The sequence below is a fragment of the Pinus tabuliformis genome, chromosome 7 (genome assembly GCF_031772625.1).
Source record: "Pinus tabuliformis cultivar Carrire ecotype Pingquan chromosome 7, CPIR1, whole genome shotgun sequence".
Taxonomy (NCBI): domain Eukaryota; kingdom Viridiplantae; phylum Streptophyta; class Pinopsida; order Pinales; family Pinaceae; genus Pinus; species Pinus tabuliformis.
The window spans coordinates 26,644,607-26,659,027 of record NC_142293.1 but is presented as its reverse complement, the minus strand read 5'-3'; positions in this window follow the sequence as shown (position 1 = coordinate 26,659,027).

Genomic DNA, 14,421 nt, shown 5'->3' with positions numbered 1-14,421 from the left:
GCGTGTATACGCTCTTTCGCCAAAGGAAACTCGTGTATAGATCTGAAAATAATTACTTATACCTTCGCTGCAATTTTCAACCTCAGATATACCCAGGACATATAACATGCGTCATTATTCAGATCTGAACTATTCATGATCATACCATATAATGATAATGCATTTTAGTCTTCATGATCCCGGTTCATCAACCTTCATTCGCCACATAGGTGCATCCTTAACAAAGCATCACATACACATAACCTTCATACTATATCTCACCCTTTATCAGATATTCATCACTTGCACACTTGCCCTTTGGCCTAATTATCTTCTTCTCCTTATATAGGTTTAGGGCTCTCTCAATACCATGGTCCAAAACCACATAGGACCGATACCTTGGATCCAATACCTAGGGTCAATACCTCAAACCAAATACCATTGACCAATACCAAAATACCATGGTCCAAATACCACAGACCAAAACTTAATTTTCCAACATGTACGCGCCTTTCCTTTCGTGAAAATGCGTGTGTACGCTATAAGCACCTTTTGGTCTGCGAACCCGCGTGTACACGTGGCTTGGTCAATGGGGAACTTGTGTATACCTGTCTTTCTTCATTCTGTGAGTCTGAACTATGATCTGTCATCTGAGTGAGTTACCATCAAGGACAACACTTGTGTCATGCCTGTATCATAATGCCAACATATAAGGCAATGATTAAAGGAGGCACAGGATAGAAAAAAGAGCTATGTTGATATGCATAGAGTGGATCGTAGTTTTAAAGAAGGTGAGTTTTTTTTCTTCGAGTAAGACCTTAAAAAAGATCTATTAGGTTTGGGAAATGATCTAAGCTCTCTCCTCGATTTGTTGGGCCTTTTGAGATCATTGAAAGGGTTGGACCTATGGCATATCATCTTGCTTTACCACCCGTTTTTTATCGTATGCATAATGTATTTCATATTTCGGTACTACATAAGTATGTTCATGATCCTTCTCACATTTTAGATTGGCATCAATTACAGGTGACAAATGAAGGGAATTTGAAGGTACTCGACAACTCAGATGTCACATGGTGGACCAAGTAAAGGTCCAATGGCACCAATACAGTCCTAGTTCCGTCACTTGGGAAGATGCATCTTCTATGCAGCTTTAGTTTCCCTTCTTGTTTAGTTAAACTTCGGGCCAAATTTACTCTGAGAGGGGGAGTATGTAGTGTCCCATTTTTTTCTAGTATAGTTTTTTTCAGTCCTATAAAGGGTGATTTTTGATGAATTATATATATGACATATTGATCACTTCATTGAGGAATAATGTTTTATATACATAGTTATATTTCATTTTATGTTTATGTATGGCAGATTGATCATTGGATTGGGGAACAATGTTTTATATAGTTATATTTCCTCTTATGTGTGGTATCTTTGATTATCTGTATTAGATGGTTATGATCAAGTAAATGTTATACATATGTTTCTCTTTTTGTAGCTGATTTATGAAGTGGGTGTATGACATGGATGGTGATCCAAGATTGAGACACATAGACCCATGGATGCTCATGGTTATGTGGAATAGATGGTTAATTATGATTTATGGATGATACATGATTTGTGTGACCATATATGTCTAATATTCTACTAAGTAGGATGTGGTAGGGTACCTAGTCATTTTCTGACAAGGATGTTCAATTATGAATGATTGTGGAAGCCATTTCTTCAAAATGATTGTGGAAGTCATGTATCATTGTCGGTAAAATGTGATTAAGTTAATTTCATTATGAAATTCATTCGATTCCTTTGATCTATGAGATTGTAATGTGTGCAGGTCTTTGAACAAGGCCTTATCAGTGAACCATCAGATGGGTAAGAGCTCACAATCAGTACCATAAGGAGAAACGCAAAGTTTCAAGGCACAGTAGATGAGAGGGCATGGAAATTAGGGTGTGGAGTCCTAAATCCAAGAAAGATAAAGAAGTGGAGTCTTTTATATTTAGGGCACAAAGTCCTGAATATTTAAAAAGATCAAGTTGTAGAATCTTAGATCTTTGGAGTAGATTAGGGCGTAAAGTCCTCAATCTACTAAGGCACGAAGATGCATGAAATCGAGGTGCAGAATATCTATTCTCCAGAAGAAAAATATCACTCATGGATGAATTTCCTTAAGTAAAATTTCATTCTCACAATTCTGGAATGACTTTCTAAAAATAGAAAGTCATGTCCAACGTCACAAGTACAACTTTCCAAAAATAGTAAATGATCTTGCATAAATTGGTAATCAAGCAGAGTTGAAGAAAAATAACTTAACTTATCATTAATCAATCCTACTTGTTCAATCTTGATTAAATCCTCAATATTATTAATATTAATATTATATTTTATGAGACTACGATATTATTATTAAAAAGGAATTACAAGTCAACTTTATCTCCTCAATCAATTCACACATCTCCTTCATGACTCTCATGGCTCTATGTAACTCTCTCTCTCTCTCTCTTTTGAATAATACATTACACTCTATTTTATGCACTCATCAAAGAATGGCATATTCCTTTTCACTCATTAAAAATATGTCATAAAATATTCCTCTTACGCTCTCTTTAATGCATATGTTACACTCTCCTTAACTAAGGAATGCATACCTCTCCTTAATGGCATAAGTTAAACTCCTCTAAATGGATTCCGATGCATGCACATTACTCCTTTATGACAAGAATTTGTTGCTCCTCCTATATATGAGTCTCATGTATTCTCACTTGGGGGGGGGGGGGGGAAGATTATGATTCCAAGAGTGGAAGAGACTTGAGGAAAATGTGAGAGGGAGAGATATGGAGAGTAGCCTATTGCTTCCAAAATAATTATGAAATTCTTACTAAAATCTTGAGATCTCTAGCTATTAAGGTTGGCCATGAGTGGTATTGAGAGGAAGTGAAAACTTACTTCCTTATTTTTCCTTACAAATCTCTCCACTGTTGTCTTTTGGTACTGCTTGTGAGCTTTTGTAGTTCAGGGGTTCCAGGGGGACAAGTTCTTTCTAGATATGGTTGGGAGGAAAACCGGGTGGTTCACAATGAGTTGGTAAGGATATTGGAGCTAGAGCATACTCTCATTGGAGCTGGAGCATACTCCCACGTTTTTGAGTTGTATAAATTCACTGCCAGGTATGTTGACACCATTATATTGTGTTTTTGTTGTTGTTGTTCATTACATGGTTTTTTCTTATTTGGTCGTTGACTGAAACTTAGATGTATATCAAATGCTGCACAATAAATGTTGAAGGAATTTTGCAAGAACTGTGGATTATTTTATGTAAGTTTTCTTTTTTACAGTTTTGTTGCAAGTTGATTGACATTATGTCTTAATGGTTGAAGCATTCAGGATGCCATGAGTATATGAAAACATATTGATAGAATAAATTTGGTTTTCCTTCTCTTTTTACAGTTGTAGATCAGTTTGCACATTATATGTTTGACAAAAGTGATAAATGAGATAGTAGGAATTTGTTTTTTTGTTGTGGTTTTAAAGAATTGCGTTTTGGGCATTTATTTTTTGATTCGTTTTAAATTTAGGGGCTCTGTGCCTAAAGGCCATGTCACCCCAACTTTGATTTCAAAAAAAATAGTTTCAGAATCTGGTTCTTTATGCCGTTATATTTTACAGATTTGTTGTTGCTGCGTGCTGGTTTGTTTCACTGTTTTTTAGCTATGACTTACCCGGTATTGTCTATTTATCAAACCAACCTTTTATATAAACTTGGAATTTGTGTTTTAAAGTCTCAATGGTTAATATAGTGATAGTTTAAATAACTTGTGACTGCTTGTTTGATAGTTTAATAGTTAACAACTTGTTCTGTGACTAATAATCGTTGTTCAAAATTCTCCAATGGCTATAGCTACATTGCTGCGAGCTATTTGTAAAATTCCTTAAATGTTTATAGTCATTTATGTGCCTAAAGTTTTGTATATGCAACAATGAATATGGATGATAGTTCTACTTATGTATTGGGTTCACTTATTGGCATTACTGGCAATGAAAAATAAGTTATGCAATCTTATATTCATGTTAGTTAATTGTGGTGAAATCACCTTAAGGGTTATGGCTATAAGTGTTTGACAAAATTCCTCAATGGTTGTACATTTCATGCTTGTAAATTGTTTGACATAATGCTTCACTGGTTGTAGTTAATTACATCTATGAATTGTCTATAAATATGGCTAAGTGAATTTAGGATTTGCAACCAAGGTGTTTTTGGAAATATCTCAATGAATAAGCATGATGATTCCATTGAATTAAGAATCTATGGAATTCAAATTGGGTAGGTAAATTGTTGTAATTGTTAGCTCACATATGAATTCATAATCATTGGAAACCACTCCTTTAGAAGTTGAATTATCTTGTTTTCTTTCCTCTGTTTAACCAAATAATTCATAGGCATATTATTTAGAAAAAAATCAAATTAGTCACTCTTAAACGCTTTTAATTGCAATAGAATGAACAATCAACTTATTGGAAATTGTGGTTTGTAAAGATTGATATTATTTATCCCACTAAATACTCTATCATTTAAATATGATTTTAAGACTTATGGTTTTAAGTTTTGGATCTTGATGAACCATGACCCTATAGCTTTAATGAAAAGTTTAATATTACCATGGGTTAGTTAGTTAGTAGAAATTAGTGTGTAGTGTAAGAATACCAATAAAAATAAAAATAAAAATATAGATATATGACCTTGCATTAACTTTTACGTCTTAAAAACTTAAACTTAAAATAAAATAATATCGCATTTTGAGTCAGCCTTAGTATAATACTGATGGTTGGTAAGGTGGGACCTTACATAAATGGACATATATTAAAGTGGTTGAGGTGAGGAAAATATTAAAAGGAGAAAGAAAGGTCTCACTGGGAATTTATCAAAGTGAATTCATACTCCTATGTTGACTACATATTTTAAATGTTGCATTAAATATTGTTTGAAATCTTTACAGAGTTTTCAATGTTATTAGTCCTGGGTTATTGGCAGTCAGAGTAACCTGACCGGTCCTTCATGAGGTGGTATTAGAGCGCAGCTGTGTTCTTTGGACAATATCAAGGCATGTACGCTCTTTGGTGATGCAATTATAACAACAAAGATTGGATTTTAGAGTTTCAATACAGGCAAAAGTGAAATGAAGTGACAGTGGAGTTTCTCGCATGTCAAGAAGAGTTGATCCATGTATAGATGGAATTTCTAGGTTTGAATACAACTTGACAATGAAAAGAGGTTGAAGAGAAGAAGAACCTTACAACAAGAGGGGGACAAGTTGAATTCTTAGGAAGTAAGTGATATGATGGCATGGAAGTGAAGAGTTGATATCTTCTTGAGGAAAAACAAGTGTATTGGTTGGAAAGGAATTGGTTCAACAAGTAGATCCAAGAAATATTATGGAAGATGAGATCTTGTTATAAATCTTATAAAATTGAATATGATGTTTATGCTAACTTGGTCATTAAAATAATTTTGTTTACATGACTGTATTAGTAGCAGTTTCAATAGAAAGTAAGCTATGTCAAAGAAGAAGGAGAAGGAAAATCTCTTAAATGAAGAAATGGTGATAGAACCCGACAACAAAATAATTTCTAATACTAATAAAAGTGAGTGGTTAAATATGTAGCAGCTAATAGCATTGAAAGTTGAGGAGGAAGAGTGCTCAAGAAAAGGTTCTATTGCAAAGAACCTAGAGAAGAGAAGATACTAGGAGGATGACTTGGTATGGGTGACAAGTAGAAGACTTGTTATAGAGAAAATAAGGGCTTGTTGTAGCTCACTAGTAGACAAGGATATTTCACAAGAGGAAAATATGAAGATGATTTTTATTAATCATAGTAGGTGTTCAAAGGAAAGTCACAAACATAAGAGGAAAAGTTCCAAAACAATTGGACTCAAAGGAATGAGTGATGAAGAATTTGAGAAGGAGATGGTTGAGTTAAGAGAATAACTCAATCATGTGAAACAATTGCTACAAGAAAGTAAAGATGACTAGAGTTATGGTTGGATAATGATAAATCAAGAGGAAGGATGGTGACTATTTAAGGAACACGAAGGTCTTCAACAGCAAAGGGATGACAACAATGAGAATAATATTCAGCAATAGTTCTATGTTCAAGTGAATATTGAACAAGGAGGTAATTTAATTTTGTTTTCAGTTAATTGTGGATTAATTGATGATTACAAGTAGTAGTGATGAATGTTTGTAGTTGAGGATGATGGAAAGGAACCTTGTAGTAGAAAGTGAGGAAGAACAACAAAGTTCTCACAGGAAAAAGGTGAGTAAATTGCATGTAGAAGCCAAAATAGAAAATAGTGCTCATATGAAGATTCCAGAGGATTCAGTAGAAATACCAAGAGAAGACTAGGAATGGAAGAGATTAGTATGGTATTTACAAATAGGTTGATGAAGTTATATTTTTTAAGTGGCTTGTGTGCAACTCATAGTGGGCAGGGGAGAAGCTCATTTAAGAAGGAAATTTGTGGCTACTGATAGTCATAGTAAAGGTTCAAAGATAAGCCATAGTAGATCAAGGCAAGATAAACTTGATAGAGAACTAACTGAAATCAAATTACGACTAAAGATGATGAGAGGATTTCTACAGAAAGATGAGGAAGTCTAGGGATACAGATGAAGTCTCCGGAAGAAAGTGAAATGGAATTTGTTGCAGGAGAATCTGAGACAAAGATCAAATGCTTAGTGGAGGAAAATCTCAAGGGATTCGAGTTGCATCCATGGAATAACAACCTAAGGTTGATGTACACATGTGATGAAGAAGATGAAGATTTGATGAGCAACCTAAACACAACAGATTTCAGCCAAGAATAGATTAAAAAAGGAAAGCGAGAAAGTATAGTTGGTTATATGAAGAGACAACATATGATTCTGAGGAATTTTTTTATCAATATGTTGGAAAGTTTGGACAATTCAGTCTCTCATGGAATTTATCAAAGTGAATTCATACTCCTATGTTGACAACATATTTTAAATGTTGCATGAAATATTGTTTGAAGCTTTATAGAGTTGTGGGTGTTATTAGTCCTAAGTTATTGGCGGCCAGGGTAACCCAATTAGTCCTTCATTAATAATATTTTCATTTATAGTTGTTTTCTTTCTAAGTCTGTAATTCTCTATTTTGTAACATTATTTAAAGAGCAAGATGACTTTAAACAACGAATTGTGATTTTTTCAAGCAACTATTTATTTCTGAACAATAGTGATAGTGTATAACTCAAATTAGTTTCTATTAACTAATTACATTTGTTCTAATTGAAGAATTAAAACAAAAACCTATGTGTGAATGTTATATTCGAGTTAATTATATTTTCATTTACAATTGTCTTCTATATTCATATTAAATTTTTAATGTGAACTTGGATCAAATGCACTACTCTTGGCTTCATATTTGTGTTGCATGATTTTCATGCATATGCTATGTTTATTTTTCCATGCTTTTAGGTGCATATACTCTACAACAAAATTTGTAACTAGTCCATTGTGGACAAATTATAACATACTTTTCTTTCTTGTTGCTACTAACTTATTACTTTTGTTCTATTTGAAGCATTAAGAAAATAATTTCTATGTGAATGTTGTATTTGAGTGAATTATATATTCATTTATAGTTGTTTTATTTTATACACTAAATAGATATATCTTCTTTTGATTAAATGAATAATGTGAACTTAGATTGAATTTACTACTTTTGTCTTCATGTTTGTGTAGCATGATTTTCATATATGTGGTGTGTTTCTTTTTCCATGCTCTTAGGTGCATATACTCTACTATTGTTTTTTTAAATAGTCCACTTAAATCTCTATTCTTACATACTTTCCTCCACACACATTCACCCCCACACATTTTTCTTTTGTATTCAAGAAACAAATATTGCATTTAGTTTAGTTTTCGATGTGTAATTTAAATGTGCGGAAGAAACACTTGATGTAAATGTAAAGATTGGTTTTTGATGAGTATTTTTGAATTGATGTCCTAATCAATTGAGAAAAATTGTACTAACTATCTATGTTATATGTGACATTTCTTAAAAAAAATCAAAATAAAATGAATTCTTATTAAATTATTTTTTGATTGGTTACAAAGTTTGATTGGACTAACTATTTGTGGTTGGATTTTGCATTTTGAAAAAAATTAAAAATAAAATATAATAAAACTTTAATATATTACACATTGCTTAAAAATTAACCATGCACGAATCAAATAACTAGTAGAAATTAGAGTTCTATAGAGCGCTGAGTAGTTAGCATAATAAGTCATTCACGACCTTATTATATAAATTGATAAAAAACATTGGGCATACCATTGACCAGTTCGCCTAAACATAAGCCCCAAGCGACGGATTTTATTTAACATCGAATTATATTCAACAAAAGCTGCCACTGAAGGTTGTTGTATAACGTAAATATTGAACCACAAACGAAAGTGGTTTGATTACATATAGCTAGTGAGGTAAAAAGATCATGAAATGTGCAAATAATCATAAAAATGAAAAGCTCGTGTCAAATATGTAGATCACAATCTAATAAAAAATAGTTACACTAATACAATTAAAAAAAAAATTAACTTTACAGCCCTTAAATTTAAAATGTTGAATTTCCTATACTAATTTAAAAGGCATGGACTAGATGCTTTGAAACTATTTTCTTTGTGAATTAAATTTATTATGTTTTTATATGTTTGTTAATTATATGTTATGAAATATCATAGTTACAGATATGAATCGTTATTATTTAAATTTATTTTAATGTGATACACATATTATGATTTTATTGTGCAAAAAAGTGTTTGTAATTTTATTTAAAAAATCAAATATAATAAAATAGATTTAATTTAAGCGGACTAGGTAGCTCAATTGGTGATGACTTTGATAATCAATAGTTATGTTACATGAGATTAACGAATCTAATTATTATCATTTTGATATTTTCTTTCTAAATTATTGTGTTGTCATTGAGGTATCGACATTGCGGACCACCCATCTTCACGAAAAAAGGTAGATAGGTGAAGTGTTCACCTAAAACATCAAGAGCACACAATACTCTAGAAAAAGTTATCAACATCATATTTCTAATTGTGAAAATTAATATGTTAAAATTCTATTTTATTATTTTTACTGATTTTTGAATTGAATTACTATTATTATTTAATTTAATACATCATTTAACAATTACATGCGGAAATTTTTATTTAACAATCACTACAACTGTTGACCAGTGGTTGTCATTGATGTCAACCCAAGCAGCACCAGGGGCTACCTAGATATTGCATGGGAATTTTGACTTGAAAAATTACTCTATTATAAGTCAAGGATCTTCTATACAGATTGAACTCGTCGATATGTTTCCACTAATATATGGCACGCCACGTAATTCTTCATGGTTTGAGAGATATTCATGTTTGAAGTTAGTAATCCCAGTTAGTGGGCTAAAACCTTATGGGGTTATGGCATGGCACTCATAATTGGTTGTGGTCATTAAATAGTAAATAATTAATAATGTTTTTTTCCTAAAATCCCCCAACGTTCACTTGTTGAGGACCCTCTCAACTCAAGACATTCATATAAATAGTGACCCTCATACCCTCCTTTAGTAGGGATTTTGTGGCTTCAAACAGGGAATTGTGGAATTGTCGCTATAAGTTTTGTTTTGTGAAGCTTCAGAATCTTAACTTAAAACCAATTTGAGACAAAATCTTGATGAACCTCGTTACCAAATTGTAGATATTGGTTCGCTACATTTTTGGCGATATGATCTGAGGAAGTTAAGGTTTTTGCAGGCTCCCGAAATCCATGTCAAATAGGCGACGTTGGGAAAATTGTCAAAACTTTATCTCTGTGCATTGGATTCCAATTTTGTAAATAGTGATAGAAAGAGAACGGATTGTAGTTTGTGGGGTACCTTTTTCAGGGCTAAAAGTTGCAAAAGTGACATGTGGCACTTCGTACAAGTTTTCTCTATTGAACCAGTCTATAATCAGGTCATAGTGGGAGATTGAGCATAACTCTTTCTTTCAATATTGATCAAACCTGTGGGGATGGAAAGAGGATGCAGAGGGTTATCATAGGACTAAATTTCAAACCCTGGAGATCTGAAATTACATAGATACAATAGATTCAATATCGAGCTCCTAGAAGGCAAGAAAAAGCACGAATTCAAGGATCACTGCAGTAAGTACCACACATCAACCGTCAAGGGTAAGTATCCTACAACAAGGTATGTATGATTAGTGTTTACATTTGAATTTTGAGTATCATCTCTGACATGTGTTTTTTCAGGACAACGTAAGTATATACAATGTCTCAGTTATATCTTTATGTCTTTATATGTCACAATTAGTTTTTCGGGTGTCCTATTCTTGATACTACACATTTTATGCTACATATATTGATGCTACACCAAGTTTTCTAAATCTATATGATGTTGTAAGTTCATGTTACTTGTCTTGTCATAGTTGATGGAATGGTCTCTATTGTTGTACTTAGAACTTGGTCCATCACAAGTCTAGGGTCTGTCATCAGTTTTTATTGTATATATCTTTAGGTCAGTTTTGGATATAGTCTTGCATAGAGTCCAGGCCTATATCAAGAGTGGGAGTCTTTGTCTATTGCTACAACAAGTCAAAAACAAAAGTGACAAGCACACTTTAGGTATGCATTGTAATTTTTAATTTGTATTTATTCATTATTATGCACTTACATGTGTTTTGCACGCAGAGGTAAGTTGAAGGGTATTTTGTTTTGTTTTGGGATTATTTTCATCGGGCAAATTTTGCATGCAAGTAGAAGAAGATTCGAGTACAACATCAAGCAAGAATTCACGAGTAGAAGTATCAAACCAAAGGAATCATTGTAGTGGGACATCCTTGAATACATGACAACCATTCAGATATCATGAAGTATTGTTAAGGCCAATAGTCATTATTGTAAAGTTGTAAAAGAGTCATCATTGTAAAATTGTAAAAGAGTCATTTACAAAAGAGTCATCATTGTAAAGATTGTAAAAGAGTCATTTGTGAAAGAGTTATTCTTCCTAGATTCAAAGAGGCAGTGTTGGGAGGTATAGGAGTCACTATTGGGATGATGTCATGGTTGGGTTGCAGGTCATAGAGTGATTGGGTATTTGGTCAAGTACACAAAAATCATTGTACATCTTATTGTATCGTGGATTGTTGTCCCTGGTTTGAGAATCCACAGTCTTGTCTTATTTCAGTCATTATAGGGTGGTAGGGAGGTGATAGGTAGGTTATGAAGTCACCTACAGGTTGGGGCCTGTGAATACTTTAGGGTGGTAAGGTGGTGCTATGAAAAGTTGTGGCTCGCTAGGGTGTTGGGACATCCATTCAGTTGATTACTGAAGAAACCAGGGCATTGGGGAGTCCTTCTAGTGGGAGCTGGAGAAGAATGCTTTTCTATAATTCTAGGAAGTTGTTGCTTTCATTTCAGTTGGGGCTGAAGATTAAAGAATTTATTAGAAAAGCGTTCGGTGGTTTTTGACCTGGGGGTGGTTTTCCACCTAAATTCTTGTGCCTACTGTGTTCTTTTATTTACTATTATTACTGCATAAACATTAATAATAATTGAATATTAACTAATGCTCTGAAAAGATTTAAAAGTGTTAATTTATAAGGAATATTGATTCACCCCCTATCAGTATTTCCAAAAATTGGTATCAAAGCTTGGCTCCTTCAATAGAAGTCTAACATTTGGAAGGAGATCATGGAGAATATAAAGAATAGAGTTCCTTTGTTCAATGGAAATAATTTTGTACTTTGGAGTGGAAGAATGCAGGTTCATTTGCTGGCGCAAGGATACGAAGTATGAGAAATTGTGGGCAAAGGCTTCACACTGACCCAGGATGAAAAAGGTAAGAAAAATATGGTATATGATGCAAAGGCTTCACATTGACCCATGATGGAAAAGGTAAGAAAAATATGGTATATGATGCAAAGGCTAAAGATCTTATTATCAATGGGATTATTGAATTTGTTTATCTCAAGGTATTGAGCTGCAAAACTGCTAAAGAGGTATGGGGCAAGCTTGAAAATATATATGCAGGTGACTCAAAGGTTAAAGAAAGAAAGCTTCAAATTTTCAGGGAAAAATTGAAGCAACTCAAAATGAGAGAAGATGAAGATATTGCTACATACTGTTAGTGTGTTGATGAAACAACAAATACATTGGAAGGTTTGGGAGAACCTATTGAAATGAAAATAATTGTCCAAAATATCCTCAGAACCTTGCCATCAAGATTTAACCCTAAGGTATCTGTCTTGGAAGATAGATCAAATCTGACCAATCTCATCATAGATGAATTGCATGGAATTCTTACGGCATATGGAATGAAGATTGAAGAAGAGGATGCCACATATCACTTAGAAACAACATTTTCCACATCCAAGAAGTATAGTAAGGACACACAGACTCCGAAAGAAAAAAATTGCAATTGTGTTGACACCTAATCATGGGGATTGTGTGAACAATTGTAAATAGTGTCAATAATAAATAATGGAAAAGGAAAAGTCATCGGGAGATGAAACCCAAGAGTCACTCCCTCATGTATATAACTATGAGCAATCTAAGTGAATAAATATATTTCATTTTTGAGGAGTTACTCCTGATATGACATGGTATCAGAGCTAACACCATTTTTGGCTTCCCTCTCTGCCCTTGTAACTCCCTCCTACCTATGTTCTGCACATTTTGCAGAACTGACATCTCTGCCATTGCTCCATTATCAAAGTTAAGCGTTAATCTTCCTGTGCTACTAGAGGTCGTTGGAGGATCGATTTTATGCTGCATGGAGGATAGAAACCTGTGTTGTTGGAGGTTGTTGGAGGATTGATTTATGGTATGTCGATTTTTTCTGAGTGGATTTTACGTTGAATGTTGCGGTATTATTATGTTGTAGTATTTTTCTCCTCACATTCTTTGGTCCCCTCAACACTGTCATAGTGGCATGTGAGAATGTTGTGGTGGTCTTCAACATAAGTTCTTGCTGCCTGTTCTACAGCCTGTTGGTTAACGCCTCCTTAGTTTGGTGTGGCTAGCCCGATCCTTACCTCCCTCCACACTACATTTTACATTTACCACGCCCAAAAATGCTGCTCCAAAACGCAACTTCCAAACATTGCTCCCTCTGCGCACTATCTCGACCCTCCATTTCAAAGTTGAAACTCCCTCCTACACATTGGGCCTGACATATGTTGGCTAGGTCCGGTCCCCTCTCCGCTACGTTTCTTTTATGGTCATTGTGGTCCCATTCAATTGTATTGTCCATACATGCACAGTCTCCCTATGGATCCCATTCATGGGTATGTGTTGACATGGTATCACTCCACCATTGCGTTAACTCCGCACCGCTGCTGGGTTCATAATATACTTTGTTTATAATAACGCTGTCATAATAACATTGTCATATACATTGTCCATAATACGCTCGGTTCATATACTTTGTCCCCACATACCCCCTAACCCATATACCCCCTACCCCATATACACCTTCCCCCTACTCCATATACACCTTCCCCCAATAATACCCTCCCCATATAATACCTCTGCTCTATACATTAGGTTGTAATTTTTTACACCGGAAGTGCAAATTTTATACATTGGCAGCGTAAGTTTTTTTAAAATGCATTAATTGAGATCTGTTGTGGGAGTGGTTTTCACTAGCAAGGAGAAATATCTAGAATGGTCATGGAAAATCAAACACACTCTCATTTTTAATGAGCTGTGGAAAGGAGTGTGTGTTGGAGAAGGAGACAAAGAACCAGAAAAGCCTACCTCAGACAAGGAATTTTCCATTTGGGAAAATAAGAACAACAAGGCTTATGCCTTGATTGCAGCATCAGTAAATGAAGAGGAGAGTTTCCATATTTCTCCATTTTCAAATGCTTTTGAAGCCTTACAAAAACTGAAGGAACTTTATGAATCACACTCAGCACTTGAAGTTGTTCAACTCATGATTAAATTGTTTAGCCTTGAATTACAAAATGACGATCCTCTTGCTCTTGCATTAGAATTAAAATCTATTATGCATGATATGAAAGTTACTAATGTTGAAATGGACATTCCTCTGATAGCTTTTGTCAAGTCACTTTATCCCACTTATTCAAATTATCTTGTGTCACTGCAAGCAAATGGAAACCTCAAAGAAATTACCTTTGACTCCCTTGTGAATAAATTTGTTGAAAGAGAGAAATATTTTGGGAAGAAGACAACTCCTCAGTATTTTGAAGAGGTTGTGTGTCTTGCACATAGAGAGAAGAATCTTTCTAAATATTCTTCCAGAGGAAGAGGTGGTCGAAGAGGAAGAGGAAGAGGAAGAGGAAGAAGAAATTTTAGAGGTAGGGGGGGTAGATGCTCTCAAGGAGAAAAGTCAGGTTTTCATTGCATACAATG